Genomic DNA, 14,402 nt, shown 5'->3' on the forward strand with positions numbered 1-14,402 from the left:
GTGACTCCTGATTTCTTTTTTTGGTGTTCTGACTCTAGGGTTATCTCTTTTAGTGCTTTCTTTATTGTGTCAATTTCTGTTTTAATTTCCCTCTTCCATTCCTTTATTTCTTTGGTTCTGTTTTCATCTCGTTCTTTGAGTTCTTTGAGTGTTTTTCTTGTTTCTTCTTTAAAAGCTTCTGAATCTTTTTGCTTTTCCTCCCTTTCTTGTTTAAGTAACTCTATCAGCGTCTTGAGGCATGATTTCAGGTCTGTGTCTTCTTTCTCTGGAGTGTTTGGAATTCCGATGTTTGCTACTATCGGAGAGCTGGGTTCTGGTGTTGCTAGATTGTCTTGGTTTCCTTGGGATATACTCTTTCTCTTTCCTCTTGCCATTTTGTTGTCAGGGATATGTTCTTGCCTTTCCCTTTTATCTGGTCTGTGTCCCTGGTACACTTTCCGTGTGCACTCCGCAGAGATCTCTCTACTCCGAGGCAGCCCAGGTTCCTGGTGGCAGCTGGGCCAGGCTCCGCTCTGCGTACTGAAGTTGCGTCCGGGTGGGAACAGATGTTCCTAAGATCTGTTCCTGGTCACAGATGCTCAGCCTCTCAGAGCCACCTTTCCGGCTGGCAGGTGGGCCGGGCTCTGCTCTGTGTCCTGAAGTCGTCTCCGGGTGGGAACAGAAGTTCCTAAGATCTGTTCCAGGTCGCAGTTTCTCAGCGCGTACGAGCCGCCTTTCCGGCTGGCAGTTGGTCCAGGCTCCGCTCTGCGTCCTGAAGTCATCTCCGGGTGGGAACAGAAGTTCCTAAGATCTGTTCCCAGTCACTGGATCGGGGAGGACAGGGCAGGTCAGGGCAGGGGGTGCCCTTTCCGTGTGCACTCCGCAGAGATCCCTCTGCTCCCCCGCAGCCTAGGTCTCCCACTCACCAGTTGCTCAGCCTGTTCGAGCCGCCTTTCGAGTGTTTTATTGAGTAACACTCATTTCCTTATTCTCTGTCTCCATGTTGGAGAGAAAAAATATGTTTTTCGTTTGCTCTTTCATAGGTCCTAGACCAGAACCTTATATTAGTTTTAGTGTTAAGAGGCAAACTATAATGAACAATCTAGAATTGATATAATTTTTTTTGCCCTTCCTTCATATCACAACCAGGCACAAGTTGCTGTGGGTTGATGTCCTGATTTTGTTCTGTTGTAACAGAGTACATGAGACTGGGTGTTTATGAAGAGCATAAATTAATTTTCACAGTTATGGAAGCTAAATGTTCCAGATCAAAAAAGCTTCATTTGATGTCCGTATGAGGACTCTTTTTGTATCTTCCTGAGGATGAAATCAGAGGTACAAGAGAAAGTTCTAGTTAAGAATGAAAGAAGCCCTTTTCTGCTAGGTTCTTTCTGCTGACACAGACTGCTAGCTAGTCTGCTGCCCTGAAGACACCTTGAGGAATAGCTTGAGGCATTACAGAAGATTTGCTGCACTCAAAGAATTTGGCAAGGACCCTTGAAAAGTTCCACAGCTGCCAATGGGAGCCCAGCGATGTCCGGAACCCATCACACTCCAAATACCTACACATTGAATACCACTCTCCATCCACCTGGTCCTTGGTTCTTTCTGCTGAGACAGACTGCTAACTAGTCTGCTCCACTTAAGATAGCATAGCCTGAGGCTTCCTAGTTCTGCAGCACTTAGGGCATCTGACAACACAGCTGGAGACATCCCAGGAGATCTACTGCACTCAGTAAAGCACAGTCTGAAGACCTCCCAGGGTCTCTGTGTCATGCAGGAAAACTGACCTAAAAGACTAAAAGCCTTCTTGGAGTTCTGCTGCACACAGGGAAGCAGAAACAACAGTTTATATATACCCTCTTCAACCCCGGAGTACATCTTCACACAGGACAGCTTAACAGGTCCTCTGAAGACCCAAAAGTCTGAAGGCCTCATAGGGAATCTACTGCAGCCAGGGCAACAGATCAGTAGCTTCCCTGACCCTCTGAAGACCCTCCAGTTGAAAGGTGCCACAGGGGTATGCTACAGCCAGAACCACTGTTGTACCAGGAGTCCTGAAACAACTCAGGCATAAAAGAGGCAGACTCCAGAGTTACCCACACCAGTGAGCACCAGGGAAAACCAGATGGTGAGTAGCAAGCACAAGAACCTATGCAACAGATGTCAATATACATGGGCATCATTAGAACCCAGTTCTCCTACCACCGCAAACCCTGAGTACACCAACACACCTGAAAATTAGAAAGCTGTCCTAAAATCCTAGCTCATGAAGATAATAGAGTCCTTTACAGAAGATGTAAATAACTTACTGAAATAAATACAGAAAAGCACAGGTAAATAGTCTAAAACCCTTAAAGAGGAAACAAATAAAACACTTGAGGAAATACAGGAAACACAATCTAATAGGTAGAGTTGCATAAGCATGTGTAAGACCTAAAAGTGGATGTAGAAACAATAAAGAAATGCAAATAGAAACAAACCTGTGAATGGAAAACCTAGGAAAGAGGACAGGAATTACAGACATAGAAGATACCATAGAAGAGATTTTTATCAAAGAAATTAAAAACATAAAAACTCATAACCCAAAACATCCAGGAAATTTTGGACACAATGAAAAAACAAATATACAAATAATTATAAAACATACAGACAAAGATTCCTAGCTGAAATGACCTGAAAAAAATGTCTGCAACAAAATCATAGAATAAAACTTCCCCAACTTAATGAAAGAGATGACCATAAAGGTAAAAGAATTCCATAGAATAGCAATCAAATGGGACCAGAAAAGAAAATTCTTTTGTCACATAATAATCAAAACACTAAACACACAGAAAAAGAAAGGATATTAAAAGCTGCAAGGGAAAGGGGCCAAATAACATAGAAAGGTAGACCTATCAGAATTACATCAGACTTCTCAATAGAAACTATAAAAGCCAGAAAAATTCGGCAAAAGTTCATGCAGACTCCAAGGAAACAAAAATAATAGCCCAGGTTACTATACCCAGCAAAACTCTCAATCAGTATAGGTGAAGAAACTAAGATATGCTAAGACAAAATCAAATTCAAACAATATCTACATACCAATCCATCTCTACAGAGGATCCTAAAGGAAAACACTATCACAAGGAAGGTACCTACAAGAGAGAAAAGACAAGATATCAAGCATCTCACAACAAAGCCAAAAAGAGAGAACTGCAAGCACATAAAGCCTAACTAAAAAAAAAAAAAAAAAAAAAAAAAAAAAAAAAAAAACAAATATAAAAGTAACCAACAATAATCTCTCTTTATTCCTCAATATTAATGGACTCAACTCAGCTATAAAAAAACATAAGCTATCAGAATGAATATGGAAACAAGATCCAACATTTTGCTGCATACAGGAAACACAACTCAATAACAAAGACAAACACTATCTCAGAGTAAAATGATGGAAAAAGGACTTCCAAGCAAATGGTCTCAAGAAACAAAATGCAGTTGCCATTCTAATGTCCAATAAAATAGGTTTTCAATCAAAAGTTATCAAGTGTGATGAGGAAAAACACTTCATATTCAGCAAAGAAAAAAATACACTTAGAGAAAGTCTTAATTTTGATCATCTATGCCCCAAATGCAAAGATAATTAATTTCATAAAAAAAATTTTACTAAAGCTCAAAACACACATTGAACCCCAAATAATAATAGTGAAAGATTTCAATGGCCCACACTCAGCAATGAACAAATCATTGAAACTGAAACTAAACAAAGGTTATGAACCAACATTTTATTGATTTAACAGATATCTATAGAACATTTTACCCTAAAACAAAAGAATACCTGTTCTTCTCAGCACCTCATGGTACCTTCTCCTATATGAACCATATAATTGGGTATAAAACACCCTTCATCAGAGACAAGAAGATTGAAATATTTCCATGAATACTATCAGACTATCATGGTTGGTCTTTAGTAACAACTAAAACAACAGAAAACTCACATACATGTGGAAACTGAACAGCTCTCCACTCAATGGTAATTCAGTCAGAGAAGAAATAAAGAAAGAAATTAAAGACTTTCTTGAACTTAATGAAAATGTTGACTCATTATACCCAAACTTCTGGGAAACAGTAAAAGCAGTGCCAAGAGGAAAATTCATAGCACTAAGTGCCCTAGTAAAGAAACTGGAGAGCTCTTACACTAGCAAATTAACAGCACACCTGAGAGGTCTACAACAAAAAGAAGCAAACTTACTCAAGAGGAGTAGACAGCTGAAAATAATAAAACTCGGGGCTGAAATCAACCAAATAGAAACAAAACGATACAAAAAAAAAATCAACAAAACCCAAATCTGATTCTTTGAGAGAATCATCAAAATAGATAAACCTCTAACCAAACTACCTAAAGGGCACAGAGGCAGTATCCAAATTTACAAAATCAGAATTGATAAAACAGGAGGCATAGCAACAGAAATGGAGAGAATTAAAAAAAAAAATCATCAGATGCTACTACAAAAGCCTATACTCAGCTTGAAAATCTGGATGTAATCAGTGGTTTTCTAGAGAGATACCACATACCAAAGTTAAATCAAGAGGAGATAAACTACCTACACAGGCCCATATTTCATAAAGAAATAGAGAAAAGTATTATAAACCTCCTAACCAAGAAAAAAAAAAAACCCTGGGTTAGATGGTTTAGCAATATACCATACCTTCAAATAAGAACTGATACCAATATTACTCAAACTATTCCATAAAGTAGAAACAGAAGAAAATCTACCTAATTTATTCTATGAAGCCACAATTACTCTGATAACTAAACTACACAAGACACCCAACCAAAAAAAGAGAACCTCAGACAAATTTTGTTTATGAATATTGAACTAAAATACTCAAAATTCTTGTAAACCGAATACAAGAATACATCAAAACCATTGTTCACCACAATTAAGTAGGCTTTATCCTAGGAATGTAAGATTAATTGGTTCAATATATGAAGAAGACCCATTAATCCAGCATATAAATAAATACAAAGGAAGAAGAATCACATGATCATCTCCTTAGATGCAGAAAAAGCATTCAACAAAATACAGCACCCTTTCATGTTAAAAGTACTGGATTCATCAGGAATTCAAGGCTCATACCTAAACATAGTAAAAACACTTTCCTGCAAACCAACAGCCAAAATGAAATTAAAGGGAGAAATATTGAAGAAATTTAACTAAATCAGTGACAAGATACTCTCCCCATATATATTAAATATACTACTCGAATTGCTAGCTAGAACAATAAGACAACAAAAAGAGATCAAGGGAATACAAGTTGGCAAAGAAAAAATAAAGGTATCACTATTTGCAGATGATGATAGCAAGCATAAGCAACCCAAAATTCTACCAGAGAACTTCCCCAGTTGATAAACAACTTCAGCAAAGTGACCTGATAAAAAATTTACTCAAATCAGTATCCTTCCTTCATACAAATGATAAATAGGCAGAGAAAAAAATTAGAGAAACAACTGCCTTCACAATAGTCACAAATAATATAAAATATCTTGGGGGGTAACTCTAACCAAATCAGTGAAAGATCTATACAAAAATAATTTCAAGTCACTCAAGGAAAAAAATGAGGAAGATCTCAGAAAATAGTATATCTCTCATGGTCACTGATTAGCAGAATTAACATCCTACCAAAGGCAACCTACAAACTCCATGCAATTTCCATGAAAATTCCAACACAGTTCTTCAAAGACTTAGAAAGAGCAATTCTTTTAGGGAAAGCTGGAAGAAGCTGAAGAGGAGGGTGACCTTGTAGGAGGACCAGCAGTCTCAATAAATCTCGACCCTGAAGATCTCTCAGATACTAGATCACCAACAAGGCAGCATACAGTAGCTGATATAAGGCCCCCAACACATATATAGCAGAGGTCTGTGTTCAGTCAGAGTAGATGCTCCTAAGGCTCAAGAGACTGGGGACCTCAGGAAGCTTAGAGGTCTGAGGGGGTGGGTAGGGTGTGGATATCAGGGTGGAGGGAGTGGAGGTAGGAGGAGGTATGGGGTGTGGTACAGTCAGCAGGTAGACCAGGAGGGAAATAAAATCTGGAGTGTGAAAATTAAAAAAAAAAAAGAATAATAGCTATCTTAAAACAGAAGAATGAATGAAGCCTCTTTTATAAGGAAAGTTATATAACTTATTCATGCTGTTACCTCCAACACTCTCAAATCTAAGCACCATCTCACTGATAATGCCTAAATATCGGAAGGGGGGCATTCAAACCATATCTGGGCTCTGCCGACTCTAATTCCAAGTGCCCAGGAACAGATATCTATCCATGTAGGCAGACCAATAGTATGTTCCCTCTATTGTATCTAAGAAATTTCTAGTACACAACACTTTCACAGTTTCCATCTTATTTATACCAATAACTTATATTCTGTGATTGACTCTGAAGACATTGTGAAAGTGAAGGGTAGTAATATTCAAGATGCATCTTCAAATGTTCATTTCTTGAAGCTCTCTTCAGAAACCCTTTGTTTTTTTCCTGTCAACATCTTTTTGTTAGTGTTACAGATCCCCTGGTGTTTATGAAGTTGTTTCTCATACTATATAATTCCAATCAGTGTGGTATCTAGCTGTCTGCCTTACATTTTGATTTTCTTTCATTGATCTAAAGGCTTTCTCTGCATTGTTATCTGTCAATCAATGTCTATTTTAGGATACTTTAAAGGAAATAACTTTACTTTTGTAGCACAATCAATATCTCAATGAGAGTAATCAATATTCTGCCATACATAGAAGAATAAATAAGTGGTTATAGTTAAAAGAATAGTATGCTTTCAGAAAAAAAATGTTTTTATTTCTCTCAGTTAAGATATATAAGAAAAATGTTCACAGTTTCGAATCATCAACACTGCATGTACACTTAGAAATAGAGACACAAAGGAAGATTCCAGACACACAAGACAAAATTTTGTTTACATTGAGATCAATTATGGCATCTAATTTGCTCAGAATTATTAGGCTTTAAACAAATATGGGTCACAACCAAAATGCTTTTGAACATAGCAAGTACATGTTATACTCTTATTCCTGCCAGAATCTTCCTGATTCTTCTTAAAGTTTCCTTATTTGCTAGTCAACAACATATGCAAATACCAACTTCTTTACCAACTGACATGTTTTTATGTGTTTAATCTGCACTACTGCAAACTAGGATTATAATATAATTATGGTATTTCTCTTTCTTCATGGTCTCTCATAGACGCCTCTCCTTGCTCTCCTTCAAATTCTTTTTTACTTTAATTGTTGTTTTACACACACACACACACACACACACACACACACAAACCTGTTAATTTCTATAATGTTACTTGTATGTATGTTTTCAGAGATGACCATTTGGTACTGAATATCAATTGTTCCATGGGAAAGCTTATTTCTCCCTTTTGCCATCCCTTGATTGCCTGAAATTCTTTGAAAACACACTAATTTTTATGTTTGATATGATGTGGGAGTTTCAAATATACATTGTATTCCTCAGCACTTGAAAGTCATATTTTTCATTTCTGCCTTTTTCCTAAACAGGTAAACACAAACATTTTAAAGCATGACATTCTAGCCTCTTCATAGCTCTGAAACTGCAGTGACTAACATATTTCTAAAGAAATCAGAAACAATTTTTATAACATTGATATTACCTAATTACTGCTATTTCTAGTTTAAAAAGAATTATTAACATGATATGTAATACTGTTTAGTGCCTGCAGTGGTATCAAACGTGGCATTGAGACTGGAAGATTGCTCTATGTAGAATAATAAAGCAATATCTAGCCACATGGATGGGTGGAAGCTAGTTATCTCAGCAATTTCACTCATTACCTAGATGTGTCCATCTTACAACCCAGTTGGGGAGCTACTTACAGGTAAGAAAATTTGTGTTCATAATTCAGGGTCTTCTGACTGGAAAACATGGTTTAATCATGCCTTGTGTTCTTACTGCTAATTGACAGTTCATTTTCTCTGGAGTAGAGGCAAAGGACTGTTACCCCCAGCAGAACATTATAGCATTTTAAATAAAACAGTATTCCTGCCAAACAGTCCCCTTTTATTACAGCATGTTTGTGTTTTATGTCTCTGGGGACGTTTCAATGGAAGAGAGAGACAGTAAATCTTCGACTCTCTTTCTCAGTAAGATGGCTTTTGAACTGAGCTGGATAAAGCCCTATGTTGTCTTTCAGATCAATTTATAAATATCACCATCACATGCTCATTGTTTAATTCACAGTTAGTAAATTATCAAGTGTGTATTTTATCTAGGAACAGGGTTGTGACATTGATACACAGTTATTAAAAAATGTTTTGTGAAAGAAATATATATACCATATCCACGACACATCTCTAAAAGTTTATGGTAGAGCAATGTCACTGAGACTAAACACTGGGTTGCTATGTTCCAGAGACCTTTATGAGGATCTCAAGGTCTTCTGTATTGCACAGCTGATTTCAGAGTTTACTGTGATTTGGTCCCACCTGAAGCAGTGCCCACTTATCCTCCAAAAAGGGAGTGGATTTATGTCTCTTTGAATATGCTTTTTCCTCAGCATAATAGTGTTTTCTAGGTCTGTTCTTGATTTAGTTCTTGCTGATTATAATCAAGTTAGAGGGCCATCCAACTTTGGTTTGACTAGATAACTTTTACTATGCAAAACTTCTTTTCCAATTGCATAAAATACTATAAAGCAAAACAAATTCAACAATAACCAAAGAAAGAAATAGTTCCCCAGACAGTATTAATTAAGCTTTGATAAAATTTTAGAATGAGTAAAATATATTGTCAAGGTCCTCAGGTACTGTTTTGATCTTTCTTTTAAATAGCATCTGTAGCAGCTGCTAGAACTCAGGGCCCCAGGTAACCACCTAACTCTACCTCTCCAGTTCTGGGATGATATCAATCTTATTCCAACCGAATGTGTTACGTGAGTTTTTAGTGTTGAACTCAGGCCTTGCAAGGGAGCATTTTAGTCTCTCACCCAGTGATTCCTTATTGTTTTATGCCTTGATGGAAGGATTCTTAAGTGCATCAGTACATATATATGCTAAAGTTATGCTAAGGTGCCAAATTTTTTCTGCCCATTGCTACCAATGTTTCCTTGCACTTTCTTTCAATGGCTCTTTCCTGTCCTAGGAGTGATACACTAGTGCCCCTTGATTTCTCCACGAAGACACACATCAATTAAACTTGCACTGTTACAAGTCTCTGGCTCTATTTTGAGTAATCTGAGAGTGGCAAGAAAAAGATTTAGAAGCCTCTAAGCATTAACATTTGGAAAATCTTTTCCCCCTATTTTTTCTGAACGGGTTTGTTACATTCTAATCTATTTTTCTTTTCCCATTTACAACACAATAATTCTCCACATTTAAATTTTTTCTTTTTAATAGTACATACCAGAACTTTGTTACTATCCATTCCTTATCTCTTTTAAATATTTATTTACTGTTTTCACATATCCTCTAAATTTAGCATCAGAATCACTTTATATTAGTGACCTATTTTCTGTTTTACTGTCATTAGTGATGTACTCAATCAATTTTAGATTTCTTTCTATGACCGATACACTTTGGTGGTGTACAATTGTAGTTTGCTTTCTCTTTTCCAAGCAATACTAGAACCTGAGTACCCAGTGTGGGCTGCTCAAAAAGAAGATTGATAAGCAAAACAAAAATATATATCTGATGACTAAGCCTATAAATTATATCACTGAGGTGAAGTGGAAACGTACGGTTTCTTTGGAAAGTCAACTGAGTTGGATGTGTTTTGCCAGGGCAGACACATGAAGGAGTGTTTTCCTGAAGTGGATACTGGTGAAAGGATGTTTCACTAAGGCAGACATATAAAGGAATCTGTCCCTGAAGCAGACATAGGTGAAAGGATGTTTTGCTAACGCAATTCCATGAAAGGACACGATGGATAATTCTTCACAAAGATGTACAGGGATTTGTTTGCCTTTCATTGTTTTGCTGAGCTCTGCTTGTGGTGACACCATAAAGAACAACTCACCAAAGACCTTCTTCTGAGGTTTTCAGCTGATTGGCAGAGTGATGTTGGTCAGGTGATACAGACTGGTGGAGTTTTGCTAAGACAGATTCATGTGCTGTTTGCTGAGGCAAGACCCATGGAAGGACACATGATGCTTGGGGGGAGCCAATGGACAGTGACAGATGGCTTACATAACTAGCTTTATATCACTTCTTGGTCTTGTGTCTTTGCTGATATTTACTTTCTTGAAAACTTGTACAACCACTCGGGAAATCAGTCTGGCGATTCCTCAGAAAATTGGACATAGTACTACCTGAATACGCAGTTATTCCACTTCTGGGCATATACCCCAGAGATGCTCCAACATACTACAAAGACACATGCACCACAATGTTCATAGCAGCTCTATTTATAATAGCCAGAAGCTGGAAAGAACCCAAATGTCCTTCAGTAGATGAATGGATACAAAAATTGTGGTACATTTACACAATGGAGTACTACTCAGCTATCAGAAGCAATGACCTTATGAAATTGTTAAGAAAATGGATGCATCTAGAGAATATCATCCTTAGTGAGATAACCCAGTCACAAAAGAACAGACATAATATGCAGTCACTGATAATGGGATGCTAACCTCAGAAAGCTCTGAACACCCCAGAAACAACTCACATACTGTGTGAAGTTCAAGTAAAGAAAAAAAAAAGAAAAGAAAAAAAAAAAACATTATACTTAATCCTAACACACCACAAAAACTTTGACTAATTCCAGGTTACATCTTGTTTTACATGTATTTTATGCTCATTGTAACTAGTAAGATCTTAATGTACACTATCAAACCTTAAAAAATTGTACATTTATCTTTGTGTTTTAAAATAAAGTTGTTCAATAAAAAAATAAAAAGATATGATTGGAGACTAAAAAAAAAAAAAGAAGAAGAAGAAAAGAAAGAGGTACTCCAATCTACTGCGACATGATGACTCTGTAGGGAACTTAAAATCAAGAATTGTGTGGCTCCAATTGTAGCACTGGGGACCATATTAATATATTTAAGTATATGAACATAAATGTACAGATATCTGTGAAACTTATACATGTAAAACTTTAGAAAACTCCTCTCACCCCCATCAGAGGTTTCTAATAAGTTATAGGAATTAAGAAACTAGAGATCTATCTGTCATTTTCACTACGTACATTATTTTGGGTGTTCTAGGGTAGAACTGTCACTCAGACATATATCACATGCAAATTAAACATGATACAGATATATACAAAGGCGCCACATTTGGCCCTATATGTATACCTCACCAGTGCACAACACCTAACTGTGAATGTGAACCAGTGTAAGGCAATTCTTTTGTGAAGCAAACCCTACCCATCAGGGCAGGGCACAGTCCATGACCAGCTGGCTTGCTGTCTGTCCTTGTGCTAGTCTTTGTGATAAAATAATCTCAGGAGGCAAGAAGTCTATTCCACTGACAAAAGATAGTGAAGAGTTACTCAAAGAGTTGATTCTGAATGGAGAATCCATTCAGGAACCCACACTGGATGCTACTCAAGAGAACACTACTGGCCTTCTGTGATCCTACAAGACTTAACTGAGAACCCAAGAGTACTCCAAGGAGACTTATTGCTGAGGGCCAAACGAGCGCATGATTCACCCACACAGGATGCTATCTGCCACTCACTCTGAGAAGTTCTTCATTCACTGAAGAGGCTTGTCTTCTTTCTCTGGGTATTGTGGATGTTTGCTTTTAGATGAAGAGGCACCTATGCCATCAGCTGCTTTACCAGTTGAGTGGTTCTGTTCTACTTCACACAAATATACCTCAGTGGGTCTGGGAAGCATCATTATTGTGTTAAGCCTCTCTTGTTTTACAAAAGATTGGAAGCATCTTGAAATAGCAATCATGTATACATGGTATGGATCCAAAATTAAAATTAAACGAGAGAGAGGGAGAGAGAGAGAGAGAGAGAGAGAGAGAGAGAGAGAGAGAGAGAGAGAGAGAGAGAGAGAGAGAGAGAGAGATATGAAGGGGGCTTGTGACTGCAAAGAACTCCTGGCATTCTTGCTGGTACTCATCGCTCCTGTTGGCTGGTGCCACTTTGGCTGTAGCCTGGCTGGTTTTGATGGTCATGCCACCACTGCTGATTCGTGTTTGCTATCCAAACTCTACTGAGATGGACTGCTGATAAATTTGTGAAACATCTGAAAGTGGCTTGAGCAGTTGCTGCAGACTCCTGTGAACTGAGCTGCTGATTACCTGACAGTGCAGATTGAATTTGCTCCAAAGAACAATTTCTAAACAGGTTTAATTCCCATGTATCCTAATAACCTTTCCTATCCACTACCTCTAGTGGGTGGTGGGCTAGAAGGAGGGCAAAGCATTTAAAAGCCATATTAAAGTAGGTTTTTGAACAACTGAAGCCTATGCAGAAGGATCATGCAAAGGCAAAGGCAGCATGGCCTTCCTGAAGATCATAACTCTGCACCTACAGAATTTAGAAATCCCGAAAGAGTTGAGATGCCACATGAAGAGTTCAAAAGCTTTCTAGTAAAACTGACACTGATCTCAGAGAAGAAAGTCATATGAATACCCTGTGGGTCCTAAATGGGAAAGCAAAAGCCTAGAGAGTAGATTCGAACTCAGTGATGCAGACCAGAAACTAAGTGACATCAATGAAAAAGAACTGAGGATTTTGAAAACTGAAGAAGGTTGAAAACAAAGACCCTGTTGATTAAATAAAACATTCAAGAGTGCTTAACCATGAGCATAAACAAGAATGAAACCTGAATCTGATAGACATGCTAACATAGAGGATAGAAACTTTTATAGATTTTTTTAACCCTACACAAAGAACTACAGGCAACTAAAGAATGCTGAAACCTGGAGAAATGTTCTTCCCCAAGGAAGGAAGAGTACACCAATTAGTTATACAGGACCAAACAGTCTGCCTTAAAACCACACATACAATTAACATTTTATATACCTGACAGGTTATATTTATATATTTGGGAATATATGTGTGCATGCCTGTGAATGTTGTGTGTGCAAGTTTGCAACAACAAATAAAGACAAAACAAGTCTGTGACTATGAAAGAAAGGGGAAGTTTAGGGTAGAGTTCAGAGGGAGAAACATGAAAATTATATAATTTATTCCAATCTTAAAAAATAAAGAGATTAAAAACAAACAAAAATAATAAAATGCAGTAGACAAGCAAGGGATAGAGAGTTGCACTTCTTTCTAAGCTGGTACTCCATAAGGAAGTACCTGTTCAGCTCCAGAGCCAAGATTATGAAGCCCACTGGTGAGAAGCCAGATGAGTTCAGTCTGGCATCTCTCAGGCACTGCTCGAGCTGGAGATCAACTCAGATCTCAAGGCGCAGCTGCGAGAACTCAACGTCATCGCGGCCAAGGAAATCGAGGTTGGCGATGGTCGGAAAGCTATCATAATTTTCGTATCACTTCCTCAGCTGAAATCTTTTCAAAAATACACGTCTGGCTTGTTCGTGAATTGGAGAAAAAGTTCAGTAGGAAGCATGTAGTCTTCATTGTTCAGAGGAGGAGTTCGCCCAAGCCAACCCGGAAAAGTCATAACAAAATTAAGCAAAAGCGCCCCAGAAGCTGCACCTTGACAGCAGTGGATGATGCCAAACTTGAGGACTTGGTCGGCCCAAGTGAGATTATGGGTAAGAGGATCCATGTGAAACTGCATGGCAGCCGGCTCATAAAAGTTCATGTAGACAAAGCACAGCAAAACTACATGGAACACAAGGTCGAAACTTTTTCTGTTGTGTACAAGAAGCTCACAGGCAGCGATGTTAATTTTGAATTCTCAGAGTTTCAATTGTAAAATAAAATGACTAAATAAAATTCCATTCATAGGAAAAAGGAATATTAATATGAATAGAAGAGGAATTTGGTGAGTAAATACATTCACGTATTGGCAAAGAAGTAAAATGCATATATAAATACAGACATAACTCTGGTACATAGTCAAAAAAAGAACTAAGAATAGATGAAGCAAAAATAAGACCTCATAAACACTAATGAAGTATTCAGTGTAATTAAAAACAAAAGCTTTTCTAAATCTAAAGAAAGACACAAAGCGATAGATAAGAGGCATTTAGAATCCTAACTAGGCATGGCCAGAGATTATGCCTTCCATAATATTTCACAGCCAAGATATCAAAAATATAAAACAAAGAAAAGTGGTAAAAATTGTAAGAGTAAAATGCCAATTCTCTTCTGAAAGAAAACCCATCGCAACATTTTCCTCCAGCAACTCAAAAGCAAAGAAAATATGCAATGGCATATTTCAAGTCTGGAGTAAATAACTGGCAAATAAGATTGGTCTATCCAATGAGGTTACCTTTTAGGACTAATTAATAAGTAATTACATTTCAAGACAAGA

At 37.6% G+C, this 14,402-nt stretch overlaps 1 pseudogene across 1 annotated transcript in view; it reads left to right on the forward strand.

Annotated features, from left to right (window-relative positions):
* LOC308434197 (small ribosomal subunit protein eS7-like) overlaps window positions 1–13,841 on the forward strand; it is a 196,906-nt pseudogene extending 183,065 nt beyond the window's left edge. Inside the window, exon 2 of the transcript in view lies at window positions 13,252–13,841. The product of the transcript in view is annotated as a small ribosomal subunit protein eS7-like (transcript). The remainder of the gene's footprint in view (window positions 1–13,251) is intronic.
* The last annotated feature ends 561 nt before the right edge of the window (window positions 13,842–14,402 follow it).

Source organism: Micromys minutus (genome assembly GCF_963924665.1).
Source record: "Micromys minutus genome assembly, chromosome: 21".
In the NCBI taxonomy this organism is placed as follows: domain Eukaryota; kingdom Metazoa; phylum Chordata; class Mammalia; order Rodentia; family Muridae; genus Micromys; species Micromys minutus.